We start from the raw sequence: 24,614 nt of genomic DNA, 5'->3' as shown, positions 1-24,614 counted from the left end.
GGAAGGGCATGGTAAGGGCAGCCTACCTTGCCATTTGTGGATGGCAGGCGCTAGGACCCTGGGGCAGCATACACCTCACAGACTGACCCGGGGCAGCATACACCTCCCAGACTGACCCTGGTGCCTAGTGACTGCAGTCTGTGTGTGTCCTGCTGTTGATCCTGCCCCCAAGTCTGTACCCTGGTAATGGAGGCTGTCCTATGCAATTAAAAAACCCCTCCCCCCCCTTCACACAAAGTCTTCTGACAAGGAAAACGTGACGGAAACAGTGAATAACAACAAACTACTCTTAATACTCAACTACACAGTGGGGGGATGAAACTTGGATTTTGGACTGGGTGATCCAGGAAGGGAAGCACTTCTCAAAATTTATGGCATGAGAGCTGTGTGGTACATGAGCGCTCTGCTGGGGTGCAGTGACAGTTTTCACGGCCCCTAGCGCCCCTCCTTCTTGTTATTTTGGGTGAGGGGGGGGACAGGACTTTGTGGCGGGGGATGGCGGTTGCAGATACAGTGCAGGGGGGCTCTCTCCTCCTGCCTGCGGTCCTGCAGAACATCTACAAGGCGCCAGAGCGTGTCCGTTTGCTCCCTCATTAGCCCAAGCAGCGTTTGAGTCGCCTGCTGGTCTTCCTGCTGCCACCTGTCCTCCTGTTCACTGTGTGAGCGCTGGTGCTGACATAGGGTCTCCCTCCACTGTCTCTGCTCGGCCGCCTCGGCTCTGGAGCAGGCCATCAGTTCCGAGAACATGTCGTCCCTAGTCTTTTTCTTTCGCCGCCTAATCTGCGCCAGCCTCTGTGAGGGGGAAGCTGGGGCAGTTCGTGAAAGAGCCGCAGCTGTGTGATGGGAAAAAGGAAGTGATTTCCTTGAAAAGATACATGTTTGCGAACACTGAACACAGTCTACTCAGTTTCTGTGAACAAGACCATACAGGGCACCTAGTCTCACGAGCTCTCAGGACAAGTTCGAGATTTCGGAATACGCTTTCATTGGCTGCGGTCTTGCACAGGAGATCGGACAAGCGGGGCGGTACAGCTGAATCCGTGTAGCAGCCAGGCCTGGTAAGCATAAAGCATAAAGTCTGACCCTGTTCCAGCCCCTCGCGGCTGTGCCCGGGAAAGATCACTGTATGCTTTTCCTCTGCGGCCTCCAACACGTGGCTGTTAAACGAAGGTCATTGCTATGCAAAGTAAAAGTCAAGCATTCACAATAGTAACAGTACACTAATTGCCCTAATTAGATGCAGCAGTCGCCGAACGAGATTACCCTGAGGCGGGTCACTCGGAGAGAGAGAGAGAGGATGCTGCTAGAATCCCTGCACAGACCAGGACCGTATGCTGCCATGCTGGTGGAGGCAATGATTCCGCTGTACGTTAGGATGGCCTGGCGCGGAAGAGTGTGCTTCCACGGAGCACCAAATAAGGCACCTCTCCCCAGGAACCTCCTGCAGAGGCTTTTCGAGCTCCTGTACGAGAGCTTCGTGGAAGTGTCCCAAGAGGATTTCTGTTCCATCCCTATATGTGTGGACCTTCTTTTTATATAGTTTTATATGGAAAAGTTTTTAGATAGTTTTTATATAGTTTTTATTCCTGTTTTTTAAAAAATAAATGTTTCCATGTTTATAGCACTTACCGACTGATCCTTCCCCTGATTCTGAGTCCGGGTTAACGGCCGGGGAGGGTTGGTAGGGGATCTCTGTGAGGGTGATGAAGAGATCCTGGCTGTCGGGGAAAGCGGTATTGTAAGCGCTGTCGCCTGCGTCGTCCTCCACAAACCCTTCCTCATCTTCCCCATCGGCGAACATCGCCGAGGAACTGCCCGTCGACACTATCCCATCCTCAGAGTCCACGGTCACTGGTGGGGCAGTGGTGGCAGACCCACCTAGAATGGCATGCAGTGCCTCGTAGAAGCGGCATGTCTGGGGCTGGGCTCCGGAGCGTCCGTTTGCCGCTCTGACTTTTTGGTAGCCTTGTCTCAGGTCCTTGATTTTCACGCGGCACTGCGTTGTATCCCGGCTGTATCCTCTGAGTGCCATGGCTTTGGAGACCTTCTCGTAGGTCTTTGCATTCTGTTTGTTGGAGCGCAGCTCCGAAAGCACAGACTCCTCGCCCCACACAGCGATCAGATCCAGGACTTCCCGGTCTGTCCATGCTGGGGACCTCTTTCTATTCTGGGATTGCATGGACTCCTCTGCTGGAGAGCTCTGCATTGTTGAAGGTGCTGCTGAGCTCGCCCCGATGTCCAACCAGGACATCAGATTCAAAGTGCCCAGACAGGAAAAGGAATTCAAATTTTCCCGGGTCGTTTCCTGTGTGGCTGGTCAGAGAATCCAAGCTTGGACTGCTGTCCAGAGCGTCAACAGAGTGGTGCACTGTGGGATAGCTCCCGGAGCTACTAAGTTCGATTTGCATCCACACATAGCCTAATTCGAGATAGCCATGTCGAATTTAGCGCTACTCCCCTCGTCGGGGTGGAGTACCGAATTCGAACTAAAGAGCCCTCTAGGTCGAATTAAACGGCTTCCTGGTGTGGACGGTTGAGCGGTTAATTCGAATTAACGCTGCTAAATTCGATTTAAAGTCCTAGTGTAGACCAGGCCTCAGAGCTACTATGTTCCTCCAGCCTCCCTTATTCTGGAGGATGAGGAAATATCTTGAGTAAAATCCTGTTCCCTGCATTGAAGATGTACCAGTTCTATGGCTCCCAGATGGAGCCAGGAGTCTATTTCTTGTCTGAGAGTCCTCTAATGTGAGGGGTCCCCACAGAGGAACAAGGAAAGGGATTGTAGGGATAATGAGGAAGTCCTCATAGAGAAGGGTATCACTGGTCGAAGGTTGGGCAGTCCACTCTATGGGAGAGGAAAGGTTCCCATGAAGTCTTGGAACCTCTATTGGGGCTGACTACCTATCTTGATAGTGATGGTGAAGCTCTCCTGATTCTGGATTCATCAGAAGAGAAAGAAGACTCTATATTGATGGGCAGTGCTGTCAGTACTGGAAGTCTTCTTATGCCTGGTCAATGGTACCAGTGAGTGGCGAATTGATGGTGTAGGGACCTGCCTAGTTGGGACTGGATCCAACAGTATTGGTAATTCTGGGTCCATATAAATCAGTGATTCTCAACCTATTTACCATTGTGGGATGCATATGCATCTATCTATAGATGTTATGTGGGCCACAGCCACACTATATACTACCTGTATGGCACTGAGGATGTTACATGGGCTGCACCTGTGTGCTGATTGGGCCTCATCTCCTGGCAGAAGACCAAGGTTCAGAATCTTGGAGCTGGGCCACCAGAATCTCCAGTGTAGGTGGGGTCGAGTACCATGGAGCATGTTGACAAGTTCCTCTACCTAGGTTGCAAGCAGGGTTCCAACAACTGCAGCAAACTGGACATTCTTTGATGACTAGGTCTTGTTGCCTCCTCCACGAAGTCTGTGTCTCACTTACTGATGCAAAAAATCTTTGTGTTGAGGCAAGATTCAGAATCTATCAAACCTATGTACTACCTGTATTGCTATATGGGTCAGAAACCCAGATCTTTTTCCAGGCAGACTTGGAGTGACCAAAGGCATTCCATATGCACTATCAGCATCAAATCCTGACTATAAATTGGTTTGAATTTGTGTGAAATGTCAATCTCACAGAAATCTGGTCTTCCTTCAAGCACCCATTATATTCAAAAGAAGCATTGCATGCTCTTCGGCCATGTCACCAGGATGGACAAAAATACCCCAGCATGCCATCCCTCAAATGCTCCATCACTGTGCGAAGGGGTGCATGCCCTGATCCTAGACTGGTACTGCCCATGGGGCTGCCCCAGAGATTTGTGGATTTGCAGGATAGAGCCAGATCTGGGAACTTCACTATACAATGCCTGGTGAGACACCATCAACTATGGTCATTCAGATGGTGCAACGGTCCTCAGTAGACTATACATGTGATGATGATGATCCTTTTATCCTCCTCATGTCTCCATTTGGAAGAGACTTTAGCCCTGCTCTGATTAGCCCTGGAGCTGGAGACCGCCATGCTTCTCAGTGCCCCTCACTGAAATACAGGGGAAGGGGGGAGACAGGCCAGGAGTAGGACTCATACTGTATGTCTACACTAGCAGTGGGAGCAAGTCTCCTAGTCCAGGTAGGCAGACTTAGGCTAGTTCTGCTTGAGCAAGCATGCTTAAATTAGGAGTGTAGATAGAGCGGCTCGGGTTGCAGCTTGGGCTCAGACCAGGGGTTAGCTGGGTTTGACAGCCAAGCCACTGCCGAAAATGCAACATCCACACTGCTATTTTTAGTGTGTTAGCTTGAGCGGAGATAACAGAAGTTAGTCTATCCAGACTGAGAGGCATTCTCCCAGCTGCATTGTGGATATACCCATCAGGATATACCCATGGTACTGATGCATTTAGCAAGGGAAGGACCATCAGATGTTGCACTTTGGGAGGATGTGAGCTTCCTTGAGGCACTAAAGGCAAGTTCTGTGGTCGTCACTGACTAGGGGCAGGCAACACAGATTTTAAATCGCAGGATCTTGGGTATAATTGGCACCCAATGTGGTGTGGGGGGGGAAATAGGAGGGTTACTCCCATAGCCTACAAACTGCTAAACTGTTTTGTCGTAAAACAGGTTTAATAAACTACTTACAATTATCTACAATTTTATAATAATAATAATAGGAGATATACCAATTTCCTAGAACTGGAAGAGACCTTGAAAGGTCATTGAGTCCAGCCCCCTGCCTTCACTAGCAGGACCAAGTACTGATTTTTGCCCCAGATCCCTAAGTGGCCCCCTCAAGGATTAAACTCACAACCCTAGGTTTAGCAGACCAATGCTCAAACCACTGAGCTATTCCTCCCCCCAACCACTCAGGGCCGGCTCCAGACCCCAGCGCGCCAAGCAGATGCGTGGGGTGGCATTTCGTGGCAGGGCGGCATTTGGCTCCGGCGGACCTTCCGCAGTCATGCCTGCGGGAGGTCCACCGGAGCCCCGGGACGAGCGGACCTGCCGCAGGCATGACTGCGGAGGGTCCCCTCTTCCCGCAGCTCCGCTTGAGCTCCCGCAGGCATGACTGCGGCGGGTGCGCTGGTCCCACGGTTCGGACGGAGCTCCCGCAGGCATGCCTGCGGATGCTCCACCGGAGCAGCGGGACCACGGGACCGTCCGCAGACACTTCTGCCCCGGCCGCGGGACCGGGGAAGGGCGGCGTAATTTCTAGAGCCGCTGCTGCAACCACTGAATATAGAATCCCAGCTAAAGCTGAGGACACTGAAGGTCAGTCTCAGAATACAGGCAGTCTGCACCACCTCATATGACACCAGTTCTGAGATCAAGGAGGGGAAGGGTACAGACATGGACCAACAGACACTACTAGTGAAAAAGTTTTCTGTCTCAGGTGCATGGAACACATAAGCACCTCAAGTAGAATATATATATGGCAATAGGGACCATCTCTCAGAGAAGAAACACCTCATACTTAAAATGTTAAACTAAAGGAATCTCAGTAGTCATCACCTTATTGGGATGCGAAGCCACAGCATTTACCTGTATACCTAAAGGCAAATGAAGCTCTTTGCTCTTGAATCTCTCCTATGAAAGCCATATGAAACAGACTTAAGGTTTTCCATTTTAAAAAGAATTTTCCTTATCAAATCATTTAATTTACTACAGTATTACAGCACCTTCTTCTCTCAGAAGCTAAGCAGAAAGCAATTTGGGGTGATCTTGTGGCAATGAAAATTTAGTATTACAGGTGCTTTTAAGGATCTTTTTCAGGCATATAAAATATAATCTTCAAAGGCTTCTTTGATGTGCTCTTGTCTTATCTAATGATGGATGCACACAGTGTGCTGTGCATGTTTATCTACTTTTTAACAAAATAGAAAGTGATAAGATAAAGGTAAAGTATTTTTAAAAGTGGAGCTATTTAGCATTTTTAATTAACTCCGAAATTAAATTCCCCTTAGACAAATGATCATACTCATGAACTTTTTTTCTATTTCAGATCTTATTTTCATTTATATTGGAATGAGCTGGCTCCCAAACAAAATACCAATAGGCCACAAAAGGATCTGCTAAGGCACAGAACCTTAAGGACATCTCTATATTGCAGTCAAGGAGATTAACATAAGAACATAAGAACATAAGAAAGGCCATACCGGGTCAGACCAAAGGTCCATCTAGCCCAGTATCTGTCTACCGACAGTGGCCAATGCCAGGTGCCCCAGAGAGAGTGGACCTAACAGGCAACGATCAAGTGATCTCTCTCCTGCCATCCATCTCCATCCTCTGACGAACAGAGGCTAGGGACACCATTCCTTACCCATCCTGGCTAATAGCCATTTATGGACTTAGCCACCATGAATTTATCCAGTCCCCTTTTAAACATTGTTATAGTCCTAGCCTTCACAACCTCCTCAGGTAAGGAGTTCCACAAGTTGACTGTGCGCTGCGTGAAGAAGAACTTCCTTTTATTTGTTTTAAACCTGCTGCCTATTAATTTCATTTGGTGACCCCTAGTTCTTATATTATGTGAATAAGTAAATAACTTTTCCTTATCCACTTTCTCAACATCACTCATGATTTTATATACCTCTATCATGTCCCCCCTTAGTCTTCTCTTTTCCAAACTGAAGAGTCCTAGCCTCTTTAATCTTTCCTCATATGGGACCTTCTCTAAACCCCTAATCATTTTAGTTGCTCTTTTCTGAACCTTTTCTAGTGCTAGAATATCTTTTTTGAGGTGAGGAGACCACATCTGTACACAGTATTCGAGATGTGGGCGTACCATGGATTTATATAAGGGCAATAATATATTCTCAGTCTTATTCTCTATCCCCTTTTTAATGATTCCTAACATCCTGTTTGCTTTTTTGACCGCCTCTGCACACTGCGTGGACATCTTCAGAGAACTATCCACGATAACTCCAAGATCTTTTTCCTGACTCGTTGTAGCTAAATTAGCCCCCATCATGTTGTATGTATAGTTGGGGTTATTTTTTCCAATGTGCATTACTTTACATTTATCCACATTAAATTTCATTTGCCATTTTGTTGCCCAATCACTTAGTTTTGTGAGATCTTTTTGAAGTTCTTCACAATCTGCTTTGGTCTTAACTATCTTGAGCAGTTTAGTATCATCTGCAAACTTTGCCACCTCACTGATTACCCCTTTCTCCAGATCATTTATGAATAAATTGAATAGGATTGGTCCTAGGACTGACCCTTGGGGAACACCACTAGTTACCCCTCTCCATTCTGAGAATTTACCATTAATTCCTACCCTTTGTTCCCTGTCCTTTAACCAGTTCTCAATCCATGAAAGGACCTTTCCTTTTATCCCATGACAGCTTAATTTACGTAAGAGCCTTTGGTGAGGGACCTTGTCAAAGGCTTTCTGGAAATCTAAGTACACTATGTCCACCGGATCCCCCTTGTCCACATGTTTGTTGACCCCTTCAAAGAACTCTAATAGATTAGTAAGACACGATTTCCCTTTACAGAAACCATGTTGACTATTGCTCAAGAGTTTATGTTTTTCTATGTGTCTGACAATTTTATTCTTTACTATTGTTTCAACTAATTTGCCCGGTACCGACGTTAGACTTACCGGTCTGTAATTGCCGGGATCACCCCTAGAGCCCTTTTTAAATATTGGCGTTACATTAGCTAACTTCCAGTCATTGGGTACCGAAGCCGATTTAAAGGACAGGTTACAAACCTTAGTTAATAGTTCCGCAACTTCACATTTGAGTTCTTTCAGAACTCTTGGGTGAATGCCATCTGGTCCCGGTGACTTGTTAATGTTGAGTTTATCAATTAATTCCAAAACCTCCTCTACTGATACTTCAATCTGTGACAGTTCCTCAGATTTGTCACCTACAAACGCCAGCTCAGGTTTGGGAATCTCCCTAACATCCTCAGCCGTGAAGACTGAAGCAAAGAATCCATTTAGTTTCTCCGCAATGACTTTATCATCTTTAAGCGCTCCTTTTGTATTTTCATCATCAAGGGGCCCCACTGGTTGTTTAGCAGGCTTCCTGCTTCTGATGTACTTAAAAAACATTTTGTTATTACCTTTGGAGTTTTTGGCTAGCCGTTCTTCAAACTCCTCTTTGGCTTTTCTTATTACACTCTTGCACTTAAGTTGGCAGCGTTTGTGCTCCTTTCTATTTGCCTCACTAGGATTTGACTTCCACTTTTTAAAGGAAGTCTTTTTATCTTTCACTGCTTCTTTTACATGGTGGTTAAGCCACGGTGGCTCTTTTTTAGTTCTTTTACAGTTTTTCTTAATTTGGGGTATACATTGAAGTTGGGCCTCTATTATGGTGTCTTTAAAAAGGGCCCACGCAACTTGCAGGGATTTCACTTTAGTCAATGTACCTTTTAACTTTTGTCTAACTAACCCCCTCATTTTTGTATAGTTCCCCCTTTTGAAATTAAAGGCCACAGTGGTAGGCAGTTGGGATGTTCTTCCCACCACAGGGATGTTGAATGCTATTGTATTATGGTCACTATTTCCAAGCGGTCCTGCTATAGTTACCTCTTGGACCAGCTCCTGCGCTCCACTCAGGATTAAATCTAGAGTCGCCTCGCCCCTTGTGGGTTCCCGTACCAGCTGCTCCATGAAGCAGTCATTTAAAGTATCGAGAAATTTTATCTCTGCATTTCGTCCTGAAGTGAAATGTTCCCAGTCAATATGGGGATAATTGAAATCCCCCACTATTATTGGGTTCTTAATTTTGATAGCCTCTCTAATTTCCCTTAGCATTTCATCATCACTATTACTGTCCTGGTCAGGTGGTCGATAATAGATCCCTAATGTTATATTTTTACTAGAGCATGAAATTTCTATCCATAGAGACTCTATGGAACCTGTGGATTCGCTTAAGATTTTTACTTCATTTGAATCTACACTTTCTTTAACATATAGTGCCACTCCTCCCCCTGCACGGCCTGTTCTGTCCTTCCGATATATTTTGTACCCCGGAATGATTGTGTCCCATTGATTGCTCTCAGTCCACCAGGTTTCTGTGATGCCTATTATATCAATATCCTCCTTTATCACAAGGCACTCTAGTTCACCCATCTTATTATTTAGACTTCTGGCATTTGTGTACAAGCACTTTAAAAACTTGTCCCTGTTTATTAGCCTGCCTTTTGTTATATCTTCTTCAAACTACTTTAGTCTCCTGTTGTGCAGAAGAGAACTATCAAGGATATTTGTGGTGCCTGACTGAATTACTGAGGTACAACTGATTAGGAGAGTTTGACACTAATTCTGTCCAGTTGGAGAGGCTTTCTGACCTGCCGAAAGAGCTGTATAATCCAACCATATAAGAGCAGGCATTGCCTATTTCAGGAGTGGGTGTCTCTTTAATGGCATTAAATGGAGTGACTAAAGCTTTTTCATTTGCAAGATCAGCACTTTTGTTCTATTCTGGGGATGGAACATAGATACTGAAGATCTCCTTTTTACAAGCTATATAACATGACCTGTGCATAAACTGTATCACGTATTAACGACAATTATATGCTGTGACATGTTTCTCTAAATATTTTCTGTTTCATCCAGTTATATTATATTTATGATCTAAACATCATTCTGAAAATGGACTCAATAAAACGGTTAAAAAAAGGTCCAATTGGTTAAAAGTGAACAAATGTGGCCATGTATCTTAACACCTGGAAAAACTCAGAGCATGCCCAGCTGGCTGCTAGCTGGTCACACATTCCTAAGTTTACAATTACTACCAGTGTTCTCAAACCAGGCTCATTGACAAACAGTTGCAGATGGCTAAAATGCTTATGTTTGGAAACAGCTTTACTCAGCAAAATCTTAGAAAAATAGTGCATCAATAGAAGCATTTGTATATGGAAATATCAGCATATGAGTACAGTTTTCCAGTGTTGTCACGTATGACCTGCATGCTGGTTGCAGCATATAAAATGAAAACGTATTTTGTGTCATATCATGTACAAGACAAAGGTAGCTAAGAAAAAATGCAAGTTAAATCCACCTATGAGGAAATACAGAAGTGGGAAATACTTGTAATGAGGAAGGGAAGAGAGCATGAGCAAGAACACCTTCCTAACTTTTAGTAATAGTACCATATAGCACACTTCTTAGAATGCTGGCAGCGACTGCTTGTAATCTCACAGTTTCCCTTTAAATTGCACTACTCCAACTTAATATTTCTTAAAGGCAGTGTCCTTGAAGGCAATGTGAGGTGGTTCTCTTCTTATGGTACTTGGTCTTCAATGATTGTTGGTGGTTGGTACTAGAATAATTTTTTTCCTGCATTAGAGGATACAACACACTGGCTTTAACGGTTAGAGCAGGGAAATAGCAGTCAGGCCTCCTAAATTCTGCTCCCAGCTCAGCCACTAACTTGCTATGTGAATGTTTACTTCTCTGTGCCTCAAAGCTTGTCTACATGGGGAATTCATGGGAAAGTTAGTGTGAAATAACTAGAGTGTGAATTTAAAGCAGTATGGCTATTCTGCACTAACTGCTCTTGTGGACACACACACACATTCCACACTAAATGTCTTTTTGCAGTTTAGATTAATCCACTTTGGATTCAGCAATAACTGTTCCACACTAGCTATTCTGGGCTCTCCCCCTTGTAGACAAGCATCAGTTTAACCATATGTCAAATTAGTGTAATATTACTTACCTAGCTCATACAGGTTTGTGAAGCTTAATTAATGTTTTAAAAACTACTTTGAGACGCATGGATGGAAAATTATAGATACCATAACAGAAAAGTATTATCATTGTATACGCTATGAAACTAATTTGGGAGTAGTGTAACATTTGTGGGTTGTTTTTTTTTTTAGTTCACCTTTTCAAATTATTTACTGAACAGGGAAGAAAACATAAAACTATGTTGTTCCTACTATAGTGACTGGAAAGTTCACACAATGGGAAATTATTCTGTTCTCACTATTTATAGAAATGATAATATGCAAAACAGAAGTTTCAAAAATTGCATTTGACATTTCTCATCCATCTGCAGGTGGGAGCTATCTTACTAAAAAGTGACACTATTTATGACACTGGCATTGTGGGAACAGTTATGAAAAGTGATATATTATTTTTTATCAAGTTTAAATATGTGACAAAAATTAAAAAATAGACTATTAAGGTTTAAACATAATAGCAGAAGAATTTAACTTTGAATTATCACACTTCTGACTGTTAAGTGTCAAGCATGCTAGAAACTGATTTGTCAGAAATGATTAAATATCACTTTTCAGCAAGATGGCTATAACTAGAAATTTCAACAGAAACATCTACTGAAAAACCCCCAGATCTCTAAATATCTAGACCACTTAATTAATGTTCTGATAAGAAAACAATCTGACTATTCTTTCTTCCATAACAGAACATGAAATTCATACTCTAAGTTTGGTCATAAAAAGTTAATTGTACAATTTCCTAAGTAAAGAAATTACAGGAGAGCAAATAGAGCATCAAACAGTATTCTGCTGTTTTCTGCACAAGAGTCACACCAGAATGATTAGTACAGATTAACAGGTGATCATCTTCATACATGTGATCAACAAGACCAAAGGTCACCATGGTTTTAATTTACCATATGCTATAAAATTCATATCTTAAACTGACTTAACATACATTTTTCAGATATTATGCATGCCTTGGAGTCAGAAAATCACAAGTCAGATTACACATCACTCACTGTAAACTCCTATTAATATTCTGACCCAACACAGCATGTAGTATAGAGCTGCTCCCTAGAATGTTAAGCCTTCTGTTTCCTTGGGCCTGATCTTGCACTCCTTTACACAGGCAAGCTCTCAGTGGAGATGATAGGAATTTTGCCAGGGTAAGGAGGGCAAGATCTTCATGACTGTACTGATAATTCACTCTGTACTCCTTATTACTACTATTTTGTGACAGCAATTTATAAACTCCCAATATTTTAACTTCAATTATAAGACATTGGTTTCATTCTGGTAAAGGAACTGATGAATTCTATGCTTGATTAACCCCCTTTCAAGAAGCTTCAAACATATTTCATGAATATTACATGACAAATTTCAACTTCTAATTCCCTCTTTTTCTAGTATTACTTTATTCAGCCTGCAACTCCATAGGCCAATGCTGATTCTAAATAAGTCTGATGAACTCTAAATGACTTCTACGTGTATAAATAGAACATAACAAGCTATTAAATCTTACAACAAACTGTGCTATGCCAAAATAGTTGCTCTGGATTATTGAACAGCAATTGAAAGATCTGTGTTGATAACCTACCAGCAACCTGGTAAAATAATGATGGTTGCAATATATTTTTTCAAATTAATCTTTTCTTAAATAATACATTTAATTTTATTCCTCTTTTTTCCTTCTATATTCCACGCAGGTAAAAATAGCAAAAGAATAAATTAGTACCCTAAAACTTTCACTAGCATATATTATGTCACTAGTTTAGGATTTCAATACAAGAGTGCCTTACTATAGATAGATATGCATGTAGAAATCTAAAAAGAAATGGTAAGGCTTAGTATATAAAGAACAAAATAACTAAAAAATATACAACCTTTAAAGAACTAAGGTATTGTAAAAATAAACTAAATATTTTTACTATCTAGAGAAAAGGTCATAATGAGGAAAGAAAATAGTGCATCTGCAATTTACAATAGTTATCATGTGTCTAGTGGTTAAAGCAGAGTACTGGGTGACTGGAGGCCAGTCCCCTCACCCCACCACTCTGCATTTGGCTGGATATGTCACCCTAGGAAAGTGTCTTATTTACTCTGTTTTTTTAGTTTTTGTATCTGAAAAATAGGAATAATGATCAAATCTTGATACTATATCATCTTTGTACATCATACAAATGATCTTGGTACTATAAAAGCATTTTAGATCCTTGGATGAAAAACCTGAATAAGTGCAAAGTATTATTTACCATTTTTATTGTTAGGCATTACATTCAGTTTCCCTTGATGTGTGATACATGATTTACTTATTATCAGAAATGAGCTGAAACAGGAATTTGAAATCCAAATCTCTTTGAATTTCAAGAGAGGTCAGGGGCTAAGGTTTGGATTCAAAAGCCCACCCTTACAGTTTTGATTTTGGGTTGGAGGTGTCCTATTTTCTGGTTCTGGTTCAGATGCAGTAGAAAGTTCACAAAAACAGTCATGAGATTTCAGCTCAAGATGACAAAAATCCCACAAAATTTCACTTGTCTACTGCAATGTCTGTCATTTTGACCTGAAAACTTCTAAAACAGAATACTTGCCCTCATTTAGCATTTAATCTGAATTCAGCTAAGCCTCATGCAGTTCTGGATCTGATAATCATCTTTTTAGACTAGCTCCAATTATTGTTCTTAATAAAACATTTAGTTCAGATATCACTATCTATCAAATTTTGAATATTATTTGCAGGCAGAGGCAAATATGTGATTCATGTGGTTTTGTCTTATTGAACAGTATGCAACAAATGAATGTTGAAGATGTACAGTGTTCGATAGGGCTATAGTTATCCAAATAATGAATTAAACAAGCAAGGTATTTGTGAATAATTGTAAGATAGATATAAGAAAAATGGCTGCAGATGCATGGTAATAGAAAAAGTTTACAGCCTAAAACCCTAACTGTAAACATTATTTGAGCATTTTAAGAGTAAAGATATCTTACCAGTGATATCTCTATCAAGTTCTAAGTATCTTCAAAAATTGTCTGTCCAAACACAGCATTACTGAGCTGCTGCACTGTTATACTGTTGGATGCAAATCATGATGAGATTACTATAGTATATAAAGCATTTTGGTGTGAATTGTAAACATGAATCAGTGTCTTCAGTAGAATGAATTAAATAATTAAAGTTATGGGGCTAGATTGCCTCTTCAGCCCACTGAGGTGCATATTGTCTGCTCAGCATAAACTCCTGAAGGCATTGTGGGTGAGGCAAGGAAAATGTGTCCAGGAGTGCTTGGAGAGCACATAGTAGCAGGATTTGCTACACCCATTATCAGGGTACAGCATGCATTCCCCTACAACAGCCCAGCTCTTCTAGTTTGGAAAGAGCTGCCAGCAACCTTTAAATAAGCAGTCATTTATCCTTTACTCAAGAAACTATCTTGGGACATTGATAATCTTGCCAATTATTATCTTGAACTTTTCTTTTGCGGAGAGGAGGTTGTTACCAAACAATTTGGTCTGAAATTTTAAGATGTCTTTGACCACTTTCAGTCTGGTTTTCAGCTTGAGTATGGTAAAAAGTGTATTGGTCTCATTGGGTCATTCTCTTCTGCTTGAGATGGACAATGATCAGGCATTGGTGCTGGAACTAGGAGTGCTCTAGCACCACCTGGCTTGAAATGGATTCCATCATATACAGGGTTTACAGTTTGGTTCAATGGCTCTCAGCACCCCCACTGTACAAATTGCTTAAGCACCCCTGTGATCAGGTGTCTGTGAAGATTCTTTTAAATCTATCAGAAGCTTTTGATAAGTTGACAATGAGGTTTTCTTCACTTGCTTGTGGACCAACTCCTATCCTGAATTTAACATCTCAATCTTGCCACCATTTAATAAAATTCAATAAATGATTATTTCTAAATGTAGAATTTACATTATGTTGTGAAATGATGTCATCTAAACCTATATCTTTAATGATTAATCCTGACAGTATTAGAGAGAGAAGATCATGAGGACATGTTCTTTTGAAACTGTTTTCTATTCATCTTTCCTCAGTAATACCCAGATTATTTTCAGATGATCCAATATACAGAGTATTCAGGTTAAAAAAAATAGCGAATGTCCCCTTCTCTCTTTCTCTTTTTAAGGTCACAAACTGGTAATTTTATGTTACTTGGCATCACAGAATCCCCCTCATAATGGGTTTTCTAGGGCATTAAAATCCATAAAAATCTTCTCATATGTCCAGGTTTTTTTAACCTTGATGGTCTTCATTAACACTATGATCATTTGACAAAGAAGAATAAACCCATGTATATTTAATACAATACACTGTACTCAGAATAATTCATGCACCTTATTTAAAAAACCCTTTAATACATATTTTTAATTTAAATGGTGAAGCATGAAAGATTTCGGATCTGAAGAATGTTTTAAAAATGCAGTGATTCAATTAATGCCGAGTTTATGCATGCATGAACAATTTGACCTGGGTTTGAACGCAATATTTTAATAATGCAGCTGCCATATTCATTGGTCTCTACATTTCCTGGAAGCTAATCTGCTAAACAATTTACAGTATTAATCTGCTGTGTTTCCGTTCTCTGAGTGCTGATTTGGTAATGCTCCACAGTTGCATGACATTTCATTAAATCTCTACTCTTTTTTTTTTAAATGTTGAAAACACCTACAAATACTCCAAAGTTAAGTGAATAAAAAGTGTCTTTATAGATAATGTTTTCAGCTGAAAGCAGACTAATGTCTGAGTTGCAGTTGATAATAATGAACCTCTAGTTCCATTTGATTTGTACTATAATCTCTAAAACATTATACAGTACAGCCCATGAAGTTTTAAAAGGGCAGGCATCACAGTCTGATGATTTTTCTTTTCCAAGAGACTGACCTGATCACAGCATAGTCAAAATAAAGGAACTGTATATTTCAGCACATCAGTAATCAAATCTTTATAATGAATCATATACAAAAATTAGATGAACTATTATACTGAGATTAGATAAATTAACATTGCACAGAATTACCTATTAGATATAAGTAATCCAAGACACACACTCTTATTTGTACTGACATAATGGCCCATTCTACATTTAGTATTATTTCCATATAATCAAAGATAATCATGATTTGAATTTTTGGGCCTGATCCAGCCTGTTGTGGAGAAGTTTTATGGAGGACGCCAATTTACTTTAAAAGGAGTTTGCGAATAGATTTGCAGGCTTAGACCCTAAAAGTGTAATTATTTTTTCTCAGGAGTTTAGATTTGTTTCACAAAAGAGTAAATTTGAGAGTATATAGATATAAAAGCAAATTCAGGATTTGATCCTTCAAACATTTACACACATGAGCAATTTGGTAATTTCACTCATATGAGTAATCCAAGCCAATGGAGTCATTAACAAAATTATTCATATGTGTAAGTAGTACAAGACTGGCCCTCCTGGGATGTAAAACACTAAAATAACTTTGGATACACATTCATATTCAGAAAAGAGAAATTAACTAAGAAATTCTATAATTGTAAATGAGAGCAGCAATATAGTGAATATTTCATCATATATTGTGAGACTGTTCAGTAGTGGAAGATAGGATTAACATATTACTTTAAAACATTCCATTCCTTTCTGCATCTGTTTACTGATAATAAAAGAAACAGCTGTTCTAAAACATAACATACTAACAGGTGTAAACTGTTCATTTGAGATTTTAAACAGGAATTATATTCCATTTCCCCTTTAGCTATTTTGAAATTATATTCTAAATACTACTCCCATTATTTTAAACTATTAATTTATATTTGCTTAACTTCTGGTCATTGATAAAAAAAATACACATATGGAGTTAGCTTACTTCTAGTTTTGCGCAAAAGAGTCTGTTCTTATACAGCACACATCCTGAACTAATTATGCCAGATGTTTTCCATAAAATGTTTGGTCACACAATTAAGCAGCTTTGCTTTAGCAAATGTTCTATATCAAATTTACTGCAGAAAAGCATCATAATTATGAAGTAACACTGTATCAAATTCACAGCACTAATATCTCACCATGTTTAGTTAAACTATAAATGATAATGGAGCTTGAAATTGTATATTTACCTTAAGTAAGTCCTCCAAATCATCTGCAACCATGTTGTGCTTAATTCCAAGCCATTAACAAAAGATTTAATATTTCCATATTTGAACTCCCAATAATTTTAGATATGATACACATAGCACTTAAACATAACAAAAAGCCACATCTGATAGCTTTCCTTCTACAAAACAGTGTATGCACTGCAACTTTGTTACAACCCAGTCAGTAACCCCATCTTATCAATGCTTGAATATAAATTAAACAAACCAGACTGAAATCCTTAGTATTTGTATATTAAGTATTGCTATATGCTTGGACATTTATTTCAGAATTGTATATTTATAAACAAGCTGCACTTATAAAATATGCATCAACTATCAAGGGTCAGATTTGCAACCCTGCCTCGTATCAGTGAGCACTTACACAAGTAGTAGCAACATGTATACTTGGAAGCCAAAGGTGAAATGAGACTACTCTTGTAAGTGGTCACACTAAGGTGAGGCTGCTTATGTAAATCCTAGCCAATATGCAAAATAAGATGTACAATCAAGTGCTAAATAGTTAAACCCCTTTAATAATACAACTAAAGCCCCAGTTCTACAAACACCTATCACATAGGGCTTATTGCTACCTGTGATTTGGCATTGCTCATCGAAATAAGCGATACACCTGTTTATGTTTACTGTACAGTACTACTCTGGAAATGTTGCTCCCTTTGTTCTCCACATTTAAAAAAGGAACAACCCCAAAGTAGTCTGAAGTATTCCACTCACTTCTTCTTTTCCTAAAATAACATTTCTCAAATTAACTTTCAGAAGTTTCCTTTCACAAACATGCTAATTATATAAATCAGTAAACGTTACCTTGACAACTTCACATTTACACACACAGGGACAAGAACGACCTCTCTCTTCTTTCGCTCAATAAGATCCTTCTGTAGATAAAAAGAATTTTTTTTAGTATTATTGTATAAAAATACTTTGTAAACTTGAGCTAGGCAGATACTTGATCTGGAACTACTTCATAGGAGTTGCCATACTTGCCAAGATAGTGGTACATCTAGTCCAGCAAGGCTGGTACCAGACACTTCAGAACGTTCAAGGTTGCTTGAAAGCAAAAACTGTTTTCTAAATGATTATGCTGTTGACCAATCTGAGCATATTTTGGGAGAAATTGCTGGAAGTATCATCAGTGATACCACAGTCATGTGATTGAAGATGAGAAAAGAAAGATTAGTTAGGATGAAAGATACTTTGGCTCACCCAATGCCAAACTCAGATTATATGCTGTGCATTTATCCATTCTAATTGTAAATAGTTAAAACAGCCAGCAGAGGGCAATGCAAATACTAGCAGTCTAGCCTTAAATGTCCAGCACTCTACAGATGTGATGGAAATTACTCTGTGGATGATGGTGAATAATGCATACCAGCTTAACAACTCTACAAAAGACAATCTACAATATTCATTTCAATCATTATCTCGTTGCACCGACAATGTTAAGAACTCTGAAAGAAGAGCTGAGCAATATTTGTTGCCTAAGTACAACACGATACTAGTATCGGAAAGTAAATTAGTACAGTGAAATGGTTTAAAACCGTGGTTCTCAGCCAGGGGTATGTGGACCCCTGGGGTGCACAAAGGTCTTCCTGGTCTTTTACACCAAGCTACATAAAAAGCACTAGTGAAGTCTGTACAAACTAAAATTTCATACAATTACTCATTTATACTGCTCTATATACTACACACTGAAATGTAAGTACAATATTTATATTCCAATTGATTTATTTTATAATTATTTGGTAAAAATGAAAAACCAAGCAATTTTTCAGGAATAAGTGTGCTGTGACACTTTTGTATTTTTAGGTCTGATTTTGTAAGCAAGTAGTTTTTAAGTGAGGTGAAACTTGGCGGTACGCAAGACAAATCAGACTCCTGCAGAAGTACAGCAGTCTGGAAAGGTTGAGAGCCACTGGTTTAAAATATTAGTAATATTTTATAAATAAGCATCAATGCTGTACAAAAATTTAAATGCCTTTGCATTAATAGAATCTGTTCATAGAAGAATCTCTTAAAGGAAGTAGTGGAAGACATGTGACTTGGGACAATTAGAAACAGATTGTAAGGGAACCACAAAATGTAGTGTAAAGAACTATATTGTACTGGTCAACACATGTACAAAGACCTAATAGTTTTTTCTCTCCATTTTTATGATTCATATGTTAATACCATACACAGTGTACATTAATGGTCTCCTAGATCTCAAATAGCTCCTAAGCACCCCTGAGGGAAGTCTCCATTCTTCAGCCATCTGAAAGCACCAGCTAGTGAAAGAGCCTACAGTTATTGCAGGATAGTAGTCCCTGACACAATACATTAATGAAAAGGGATAAAATAATTCCCAAATCTTTGGCCAACATCTGCATGCCAGATTCTTCTTGTTCATCTTGGAGCCATGAGAATGACATTAACCTTGATTTATGTGACCCTTTCCACAACTTTGTGCAGGAATGGGACAAACTAAAGGTATAGGTTTGATTAAAGCACCAGGGAATAGGTAGAGCATCCATTACAACTCTTCCTTATATATACCTATTGGAGAAAGGAGTCAAATTCCTGTACTCCCTTCTGAAGAGCAGGTCTCTTTTTGGCCAGCTTCACTTGTGAACTAGAAAGTGAAATAAGGTGTTTATGCAGAAGCCACTCTCCTGAGTGGAACTAACAATACCTCAATCAGTCTTCTACATAGAAAACCTGCCTTCAAATACCCTACAGTCTATTTTTACTTTGCTCAGATTAAAGAACACTAGTCTTCATACCACAGTGATTCACTCCGTATCTGTCACAGGGCACTCTACTCACTGCTGGGTGGTGCCCCCTTTGGGCGATTCTAGGGATTATCTCTGCTCAGTTCAGCACCCCCTTCCATCTCTTCCACCATCTGCAGCTCTCCTCTCTCTCAGAGTCACAGCATGGCTGCTTCACGACTCAGCCTTCTGACCCATCCACATTGTGATTCTCCCTCGGGTAGAAGTTCCTACGTTCTCTCACAGGTGAGCTTCTTTCTAATTAAGCCTCTCCACACAGCCTCAATCTCTTTCATTTGCTGCTTAGTTGTCTGATTGGACCCACCTGGCCTAATTCAGCTCTGCCAGGGTCAGTGTGGGAAATACACTCCATCGCACCTTCTTTCCTGTGCTTCTTCAGGTAGATGACAAGTTAATTGTTGTGTAAATAAACCATTACAATAAAATAGCAAGCACTTTCCCAGAGACCCATAAAAGTCCTCCTTTTTAGGATGCTTGTATCAAGAGCTGCATCTGTGAACAATTGCTTTTGTTGTACAATTATGGAGGCAAACTGGGTTATCCAAATAAGGAAGCTTGTTGTATCTTTGATTATCATTATATATAAAGACTTTCAGAAATGTACCCCCGACATTTTTCTTTGCAGCCTCCCTCTATATTAAGGATGCCTTCAGAGGGAAAGTAGTGAGCAAAACCTGTTTATGACCTAATGTTTCCTGCTTTTTAAGAAACTCTGCTTTGAGGACATGCAAAGAACCAGCCAGATACCCAACAAGCCTTGCAGGATTATGGAGGTGAAAACTAATATAGCGCTCTCCATTCTAAAGTTATTTTTTATTGTTTGTAATGTGGTACTGCCTGTATGGACCCAATCAGAATCAAGGCCTTCTTGTGCTAGACCAGGGGTCTCAAACATGCGGCCCGCGGGCCGCATGCGGCCCGCGGAGCTCTTCCCTGCGGCCCGCGGAGCTCCCCAGGGGAGCTCCGCAGGGGCCCCCAAGAGAAGAGCGGAGGCTCCCGCCTCCGCCCCTCTCCTGGAGCCTCGGCGCATAGAGCGCCGAGTCTCCGTCCGAGCGCCTGAGCCCCGCCCCGATCCGAGCCGCGTGGGGAGGGGGCGGGGCTGGGAGCTCTGGGCTGAGAGGGAGCTCCCAGCCCCGCCCCCTCACCACGCGGCTCTGAGCGGGACCGCCGGAGACGCGCTCGGGTAAGGGGGGGGGGGAAGCGGGACCCGCCGGGGCCGGGCCGGGGGAAGGGAAGCGGGACCCGCCGGGGCCGGGCTGGGGGGGGGAAGCGCTCAGGGCTGGGGCAGAGGATTAGGGTGTGGGGGGATGAGGGGTTCATGATGTGGGGGCGCTCAGGGCTGGGGCAGAGGATTAGGGTGTGGGGGGATGAGGGCTCTGGCTGGGGCTCAGGATTAGGGTGCAGGGTCCTAGTGCCTGCCCTCCGCCAGTACTGGCAAGGCAGGCTTCCCTTACCCTGAGCCTCTCCAACCCCAAACCCTCAGCCCCAGCCAGAGCCCTCATTCCCCCCGCACCCTAATCCTCAGCCCCAGCCCTGAGCACCCCCACATCATGAATCCCTCATCCCCCTGCACCCTAATCCTCAGCCCCAGCCAGAGCCCTCATCCCCCCACACCCTAATCCTCTGCCCCAGCCCTGAGCGCCCCCACATCATGAACCCCTCATCCCCCCGCATCCTAATCCTCTGCCCCAGCCCTGAGCGCCCCCACATCATGAACCCCTCATCCACAGCCCTCACCTCACACTCCAAACCTCTTCCCTAGCCCTGAGCCCCCTCGCATCATGAACTCCTCATCCACAGCCCTCACCCCACAGCCCAACCCTCTTCCCTAGCCCTGAGCCCCCTCCTGCATCATGTACCCCTCGCCCTCAGCCCTCACCCCTGCACTCCCTCCTATCCCCAAACTCCGTCCCAAAGCCTGCACCCCCACCCCCTGCCGCAGCCTGGAGCCTGCATCGAGCACAGAGCCTGCATCCAGACCCCCTCCCCCACCCAAACTCCCTCCCAGAGCCTTAGGCAGTAAATCTAAGTGCGTGTTTTGTCCTTTGAGTGAGGTGCATTACTGAGTGTATATATTTATTAAAACTGTGCGCGCTTAGGGGAGGAGGTGGAGAAGAGACAGGGCAGGGGCGGGGCCTCATGGAAGGGGTGGGGCCAGGGGCAGCAAGGGGGCGTGTCAGTGATGTGGCCCTCGGGCCAATGCACTAGTCCTCATGCGGCCCTCGGGGTCATTTGAGTTTGAGACCCCTGTGCTAGACACTGTACAAGCAGATTTTATATATTAAAAAAAACCCCAAACCACCAGTCGCTGCCCTGAAGAGCTTACAATCAAAGATAAACGTTGATCATAATGGTATCTGTGACACAACATCACATTATTTTGTTTTAAATGTAAGAATAAGACATAGCTAAATAGTGACTTTTAAATGGCAGCCACCACACACAGTTGAGACTAGCTGACAAGACATATAGCTGACAATATATAATACTCCCTAAGAGGCTGTCTGTTGAGGAAATTTAAGTGACATATCACTCTACAAAAGGTATGAGTAAGTGATCACCAATAGACCCACCTTTGGATTGTTCCTCATGTCATTATTGCAGTTTCTGAGAGGGAACCAATATGTTGTACTTTGTTTAGACTTTTGTGTAGCAAAACCTGAGATTAGGAGAATTCTAGTGTTTAGAAGAAAGGGCCTTTAAAAGTAGGGTAAATCATCTGGGCCTTTCTAGCCTTTACCTCAGGAAAAGCAAACAAAACTAATTTCCCAACTCAGTAGCGTTGAAAGTCAAATGGAAATTATCTAAAGTACTTATACGGCTCCCATCATTAGCATCACAATGCCTCACAATCTTTAATATATTTATCTTCATAATAGCTCTGTGAGGTACTATTGTATGGCTGCCATATTTTATATTGTATGGATTATATTCTCTTAACTACTGTGTACATTAAATAGCTTAATGATTTGTTAGACATAAGCATATACACACAAATGTAATGGTATCTATGTATGTTTGTTGTAAGGATGTGATAAATCTTTGAATGGGATTCAAATCATGCATTAATCCATTCAAATCATAAATATCTGAATTCCTCAAACCTTAATCCACAAGACTATGTGCCAATTCTTATTCTGTATATATTATAAAAATACAAGTATCTTTAACTGTAATTTATATTGTTTTATACCTTGAAAAGGAAACAACATAACAGTTCAGTAATCAGAGTACTGAATGTTATAACAAGTAGCTGAATAAAGTTCATAAATATATTTGTTTAAACTGTATCCAAACTCCAGAAATCTGTAGCTTGGTTCAAATAGCAGGGAGAAGTCTCCCTTTCCCAGCTTGCATCTGGTTTTCTTGTTCCTTCCCTTATCCCTGGGGACTGCTATTCATAGCCTAGCAGTCTGTACTCAGGGAAGAGTACAAACAAATCAAACAAAGCTACAGTTTTCCTCTTTCCTGTGCACAGAAACACCTGGGTTCTCCACCCATCTGCCATTTACAATGAGGTCTGCCAACTCTCCTGAGTCCCCATATTCCCACCTCATCTTCATTCTAAAGGGTTTTCTCTCCCTCTAACATCTCCCACTTTCACCACACCTCTACCTTGTTATCCCGCCCCACATGCCTCATCTCCCTGGCAACTTCACGCTGTTTTCCGTCACCTAGGTCTGCTCCCTCTTCTTCCCATGCAACCCAGCTCCTTCCCTTGCCTTAGGGCTTGGATCTTGTGGCTTAAATCTCTCACATTCAGCCCCTCCTCTTCCCCTGGGAAGCCTCCCTATTTAGGCATCTCCAGGCCCACTTCCCAAGGTCCTTCCACTCTCACTTCTCCCCCAGGCTTTCTGCCCCACAACCAGCACTCATGGCTCTCCAGCTTCACCCAGAATCTTCAGTGCATCACAGGGCCGGTGCAACCACTAGGCAAACTAGGCAGCCACCTAGGGCGCCAAAAAGCGGTGCCCAAAATGTCTGGGATGCTCACCCGGCGCTGGCTAAACGTGTAACCCGTTTCCCGCCGCTGTGCGAGGGGGCGCTGTGGGTTTGATTAGCTCCGGCCGGCAGGCCAGGAAGTGATGTCATTCCTCCTCAGGCCGCCGGGGGCGCTGCGCTGCTCCCTGCTGCTCTGGCTCTTCCCCAGGGCCCTGCCGCTGCTCAGCCCTGCCCTGCCCCCACTCCCCTGAGCTCTGCAGCAGGGCCAGGCCTGCACTCACCGGCGGGGGGAAGTGCAGAGACCCAGCCCCGGGGAGTGCTGGGGGGTGGTTCCCCCCTGCCCTCCAAGCCAGCCCCGCCCCCTGAGGCCTGCCCCCCCCATGGAAGCCTGGGGCTCCCCAGCTCCCGCCCCCCCCCAGAGGCCTGTGGCACCACCCGGGGGGGGCTGTGCAGGGCCCCAGAATATTTAGGGATGATCTTGGTACCCGCCACCCTACCTGCAGCCAGCCCCTGCTGCACCCCCTGCCCGGCCTGCAGCCAGCCCCATACCCCATCTCCAGCCAGCCCCACACCCCCTGCCCTGCCTGCAGCCAGCCCCACACCCCCTGTCTCCAGCCAGCCCCTGCCGCACCCCCCTGCCTGAAGCCAGCCAGCCCCACACCCTGTCAGGTTATTCATTTATTTTCGTTAAATATGTAGACTAAATAATGAAATTAATAAATTTTCAAGCCGACCATGTATTAATTCTAATGAACAATGCCACAGTATGCAGTATTCATTTTTGAAAGTTTATAATAAGTGATGCTCTGGGGGGAGGGGTGGGGGCGGGGGGTGCAAGGTGGAAGTTTTGCCTAGGGCACAAAATATCCTTGCACCGGCCCTGGTGCACCAGCACCTTTACCTTCCAACAGCCCCTCAGCTCTCCGCCAGCCACTCATCTCTGCCCACCCCCAGCAACCATTTATCCCCTGGCAGCATAGCTCCTGTCTGTGCCCCTCGGCAGCTGCCTCACACACCTGGGTCAGGGGAGTGGCGTCCTCCCGAGTCCTTCGCCCCCATAGGCCTCTGAAAGGAGACA

At 42.7% G+C, this 24,614-nt stretch overlaps 1 long non-coding RNA gene across 2 annotated transcripts in view; it reads right to left on the bottom strand.

Moving 5' to 3' along the window:
- Positions 1–24,614, bottom strand: part of LOC123343312 — a 76,754-nt gene that overhangs the window by 51,613 nt on the left and 527 nt on the right. Inside the window, exons 1-2 of one of the 2 annotated variants that reach the window (XR_006572191.1) lie at positions 23,589–23,653; positions 17,631–17,701 (exon numbers count right to left, since the gene is read on the bottom strand). This is a non-coding gene — a long non-coding RNA (uncharacterized LOC123343312). Of the gene's footprint in view, positions 1–17,630; positions 17,702–23,588; positions 23,654–24,614 lie in introns of those variants that run through there. The other variant, XR_006572190.1, reaches the window with a different exon arrangement.

This window comes from Mauremys mutica, chromosome 10 (assembly GCF_020497125.1).
Source record: "Mauremys mutica isolate MM-2020 ecotype Southern chromosome 10, ASM2049712v1, whole genome shotgun sequence".
NCBI lineage: Eukaryota > Metazoa > Chordata > Testudines > Geoemydidae > Mauremys > Mauremys mutica.
The sequence above is the reverse complement of the archived record's forward strand: the minus strand, read 5'-3'. Positions and strand labels throughout refer to the sequence as shown.